This window comes from Mustela nigripes, chromosome 5, assembly GCF_022355385.1.
Source record: "Mustela nigripes isolate SB6536 chromosome 5, MUSNIG.SB6536, whole genome shotgun sequence".
Taxonomy (NCBI): Eukaryota; Metazoa; Chordata; class Mammalia; order Carnivora; family Mustelidae; genus Mustela; species Mustela nigripes.
The window spans coordinates 25,657,817-25,663,816 of record NC_081561.1 but is presented as its reverse complement, the minus strand read 5'-3'; positions in this window follow the sequence as shown (position 1 = coordinate 25,663,816).

Here is a 6,000-nt window from a genome sequence, read left to right as displayed (position 1 = left end):
ATGATGTGTGAATATTTCTTCCAGTCTGTGGGCTGTCTTCACTTTCTTAATAGTGTACTTTGAAGATAGAATTTTTTTTTTTTAAAGATTTTACTTATTTACCAGAGAGAGAAGGGGGGAGAGAGCAAGCACAGGCAGGCAGAATGGTAGGCAGAGGCAGAGGGAGAAGCAGGCTCCCCGCTGAGCAAGGAGCCCGATGTGGGACTAGATCCCAGGACTCTGGGATCATGACCTGAGCTGAAGGCAGCTGCTTAACCAACTGAGCCACCCAGGTGTCCCTGAAGATAGAATTTTAAATATTCATGAATTACAATTTTATCTTTTTTTTTTTTTTTTAATGGTCAGTTTGGTGATATGGCTGAGAAATCTTTGCCTATGCCAAGGTCACAAATGTTCTATAATTGCTTTTAGATGCTGTGTAATTTTTAGTTTTTTTTCCTCCATGAATTGCCTTCAAATGTTTGCTTAAACATTCATATTCATGTGAGTCTATTTCTGGACTTTGTGTTCTGTTCAAATGATCTATTTGTCTACCTTTACTCAAGTATCTTTCTCTTTTGATTACTAATATCTTTACAGTAATTCTTGAAATAGGGTGTATCAGCCCTTCAACCTTTTCAAAGTTGTTTTGGCTATTGTAGGTCATTTCCATTTCCATATGAGTTTTGGAAACAGCTTGTCAATTTCTCCCCAAATTTCTGGGATTTTACTTTGGATTCCATTGAATATATAAATCAATTTGGGGAGAACTGACATCCTAATATTACTGAATATTCTAATACATGACTGTGGTATATTTCTCTCATTTATTTAGATTTTTTTGAACTTATCTCAGCAGCATTCAGTGAATAGGGTACACATATAAACAGGTCTTAATTTGTAGCTTAACTAAAAAAATCTTTTATTAGGTATTAGGTTCATTCACATTTTTTATATGATTTGACATATTTTAATCCCAACTGTCAATTTAGTTTTTAATGTTTATTATGTCATGTTTGCTATATTTATTTCTTGTGGGATTATTTTGTGGGATATCTTGTGGGATTCTTGTGGGATATTTTGTTCTTTAGAAGTATTCTTAGTATTTAGAAAGATATGCAGTTTTATTACAATGATAACATATTTATAATATTTTAATGCCCTTAGTCATCTATTTTCTTTTCCAGCCTTTTTACTTTTGATTTTGTCAGTTTTTGCTTCCTTCACCTCCAGTCCATTGCCTATGCAACAGTTAGTGAGCTTATTCTCCTTTCTCCCATTTTTTCTAAAGGTTTTTTTCCCCCCTAGAATCTCTGTGCCTGGTGTGGAGCTCGAACTCAGTACACCAAGATAAAGAGTCTCATGCTTGGGGTGCCTGGGTGGCTCAGTGGTTTAAGCCTCTGCTTTCGGCTCAGGCCATGAGCTCAGGGTCCTGGGATCGAGCCCCGAATCGGGCTCTCTGCTCAGCAGGGAGCCTGCTTCCTCCTCTCTCACTGCCTGCCCCTCTGCCTGCTTGTGATCTCTGTCTGTCAAAGAAATAAAATCTTAAAAAAAAAAAGTCTCATGCTCTTCTGACTGAGCCAGCCAGGCACCTCTCCTTTCTCCCATTTTATAGATGTATTATTTCTACTTCGTCACAATATACAGTATTTATGCATGTTTACTTCTACCCTTGATGCTACTTTTGTTTTAATTTTAGATCTACAGTAACATATATTAAAATATTCTTGATTATTTTGGAGTGTTCCAAGTCTTATGGTTGAATAAAGCCTGTTTCCAGGTGATTACTCCAGAAAGACTCATGGATTCAGAAATCCCTGAGTTCTTCTAGATCTCAAACTATTTGTCTAATCTTGATACTTGAAGGACAGCTGAGCTGAAAATTAAATTCCTGAGTTGTACTTTAAAAAACATTTTTGTGGGGGGTGCTCCTAGGTGCTTAAACCTGCTGGTTAAGCCGCTGCCTTTGGATCAGGTCATGATCTCAGGGTCCTGGCATTGAGACCCACATCAGGCTCTCTGCTCAGCGGGGAGCCTGCTTCGTCCCTCTCTGCCTGCCTCTCTGCCTACTTGTGATCTCTCTTTGTCACATAAATAATTAAAATTTTTTTAATTAAGTTTCACGCCCAGCAAGGATCCAGCCTCAGGGATTGAACTCACGACCCTGAGATCAAGACATGAGCTGAGACAGGGTCGGACATTTAATGGACTGAGACACCCAGGCACCCCTTGGGTCACACATTTTTTTTTAAAGATTTTATTTATTTAATTGTCAGAGTATGAGCAGAGGGAGAAGCAGGCTCCTCGCTGAGCAGGGAGGCTGATGTGGGACTCGGTCCCAGGACCTGGGGAACATCACCTGAGCCAAAAGCAGACATTTAATTGGCTGAGCCACTCAGGGGTCCTGGGTCATACCTTTCTTCATTGAATTAAATACACACACACACACACACACACACACAGAGTGTTTCCTGTCCCAGGATAATCTTCCCAGGTATCCTGTGAGCTCTTTGCATATTCAGGTCTTGTTTTCAGTGCTTCAATGTGAAGTTTTCTTGGATTATGGGTTTCAATACTAATTTTGTTTCATTGTTTTATTTTTCAGGGACTTCATTGGCCCAGCTTCTATTTCAGTCACTCCTTCCCCATACTTTCCTCTTTCTTCTTTCCTTTTACTTTCATTCTCTTTGTTTTCCTGCCGCAGTGCACTGTTTACGGTTTACAATTCACCCTTGGGGTTTTCTTCCCTAGGGGTCTTTGGATATAGCGTTTGTTTCTGAGGTGACTCTCTTCCATTTCTTTCCTGAGGTCAGTCAGCCCTCTTTTCATTTCCTTCTAGTTTTTTGATCCATCTTTGCTTTTAATTTTTGAGTTTCTGATTCAAGGTGTTTTTCATATCCGCGATGCTTGTTTGAGGTGTTCAGTTTACTTTGCAGTGCTGTTTCATTTTTCTTTTTCTTCAAGGATTTTTGGAGGAGTGGGCTAGGTGATTCTTACTAGTTGAGGTGCGTTGGTTCTGATTTTCTGTTTCCATGTAGTGCCTTTTCCTAGGCTTTTCCATGTTTTCTCCTATTTCCTAAACTTAGAGTGTGTACTGGATTCCTTTATCAATGGTCCCTTCTGTCCAAGTAACACAATCTTTTTTATTTAATGTAATGTCCAAGTAACAAAATCTTAATTATTTAATGTGGACTCTGTGATTACTGGTTTTGGATTCTTCGTGTGTACATATCTTGAAGGAATCTGAAAGTTTTCCTTTTTCACTCTGTATCCTTTTCAGTACATGTTTCCCAAAAAGTGATTTTTTTTCCTTTACTCCTCTCCCTGCAAAAGTATGTCTTTTGAAGACTGTCACTTTGAATTACATACCTTTTTAAGCCCCTTGCTCTAGTTAGTGTTCTCATCTCCCAGTATATTCTTCCCAATTTTCACACTTAGGATCACTTAGGATACACTCATTTCACACTTAGGATACAATTATCCATCTGGTGGTGATTTTAGAGCAGTTTTTAGGGCCATTTCTCTCTTCTAGAACTTTCTCAGACTGTCCATTGCCTACCACAAAGGCTTGCCATGCGGGTTTCTGCTGTTTTCTCACTTTGTATTCCAGGTAATTTAAAGTTTAGGCACTTTCTGTTTTGTGTAGTTTTGTTTTTCTTGTTCTACATCATTTTTGGAGGATGTTTGGTGACACAGGTGGAAGCGGCTGTCATTATCCTCTATCAGTAGGTATTCCAAAAAATGAAATGGAAGCATTTAGAACAGAAAATACCAGAATTCACTCATAATGATAATACTGTTTCATGATACTTTTGTTTCAGTATTCTGTATTTGTATGTGTACTATCATGTGTAAAGTTATAATTTGTATAGGCCATATTCAAAATAATTGAGAGAATGTTGTAGCAGATAATCTCCCAAAGCCCTCCAAACTTGTCCTTTCAGTGGTTTTGAACCCTCTGTCTTTAAATGTTGTCACTCAGCTTCCTTCTGGTGTATCCATCTCAAAGAGGTGCTGTTTTGTCAATCAACTTTGATAGGTGCATTGTGCTGGGTCAGGCATTTGTTAAAGGCAAAAAGCCAAGTATTAAAACTTGACTTTCTACCCTCCAGGGCACTTACTACTTGGGAAGAGAGAACTTTAAACCTCAAGAATACCTATGGAGCTACTGCCATCAGGTAGCAATGACCAACTGTCCCTCACTCCATACATCCCTTCATGAGACCGTTTTCTCCACTGGTCTGTAGATGTGAAGGAAATCCATGACCTGGAGCCCTGACATTTTATTTAGTTGTTTCTTTCCACTGTTTCTACCCTACAAAATAGAATAATGATGTCTTCTCATAAGAGTCTCCCCTTGTTTGGAGGAAAGGATAGTAATACATGGGCAATGCTGTCAGGCATAACAGAAGATGTACAGGGGTGATATGTCATTCGACTAAATGCTAAAGATGGGGTGACTTAGATTTTTTAAAAGGCCTTTTAAATTCCTTTTTTAAAAAGATTTTTTTTGAGAGAGAGTGTACATGCGCACAAGCCACGGGAGGGGTTCAGAAGGACGGGAGAGGTGCAGAAGCAGACTTCTTGCTGAGCAGGGAGCCTAATGCAGGGCTTGAGCCCAAGACCCCGAGATCATGACCTGAGCCCAAGGCAGATGTTTAAACGACTGAGCCACCCAGACACCCCAAAGTCTTTTTAATTCTTAACGATTACTCATTCATTTATTTATTTGAGAGAGAGCACGAGTGTGTGTGCACGGGATGGGGGCTGGGGCTGGAAGGAGAGGGAAAAGCTGACTTAGAACTACATGGCCCTTGATCCAAGGACACGAGACCATGACCCCAGCTGAAACCAGGTTGGGGACCCAACCAACTGAGCCACCCAGGCACCGTGGTAACTTAGATTTCATGTGGACTATGAGATTTTGAAAGGTCGGGGAAAAGGGCGATTTGGACTGGTTGGGGGCTAGGAGTTGCCATGAGATGCAAATGGGAAAAGACTATATGAACAAGGTCTTCAAAATATTTTCAGATATCTCAAGTAGGCTTGGTTTAAATCAGTGCTTCTCAACCAGGGTGACTTTGTCCCCCATGAAACGTTTGACCATGTCAAGAGACTTGTGGTTTCATAGCTGGCAAGGAGGTTGCAGTGGCAGATTGGAAAGGAAGGAGCTGCTGGAAGCTAGTGAGTGGAGGTCGGGAATGCTGTAATCCTACAATGCACAGGGCTGCCTCACAACCAAGTTCTGCAGCCCATGGCGTCAATAGTGCTCAAGTTGAGAGACTCTTGTTGAAGGAAAGTGGCAAGAAATGGAAGTAGGAAATACACATTTTCTTGGTTGAAATTGTAGTACATTTTGAGCTTTTTAAAGGTATTACCTGATTCCTTAGGCTGCATTCTCCTGACCAGAAAGTAAAGGACGGAAACGGCCATCCTCTGGTTCATGTCCCCACCATTACTGAGTGAAGGTTTTTATGTTGGGAGTTTGTTTTCTCAGTAAGGTATATTAACAACAGAGAGAGGGCGTGTTTCAGAACCTGGACTGGATCCTGACAAGAACCAAGCCGCACTGAGACCTTGAGGATAGGAGGTTTATTTAATGCCAGCGGGCTCAGAGGAGAGTCATCTCTCAAGGTGTGAGCCCCCAGCACAAGCAAAAGGGGTAGTTTATATGCTTTGACTTCCGTATCTGTGCCCACAGCCGGCGGGGCAGGGGCAGAAACCCAGAATGGCCCCGTGGCCAGGACTGGGATTTCCCTGCTGGATTGGCCCGCTCCCTTGGCACACAGATCTCCCTCATCAGGAGGAGAAAGGAGAAGATGCAGGAGAGGAGGAGGAAAAAGAATCAACAGTTCAGCCCACCCATACTGCCTACAAGCAAGAGCCTTCCCTTGGATCTTGCTCACCGGCAGCAGAGGTAGTCCCACTGCAACGGCTGCCCGTGTGGCTTCGTGCCAGCCCTACCAGGTGCATCTGGAAGTACCGATTTCCTAGACCCCCAAACTGTCTTTGGATTGCCGA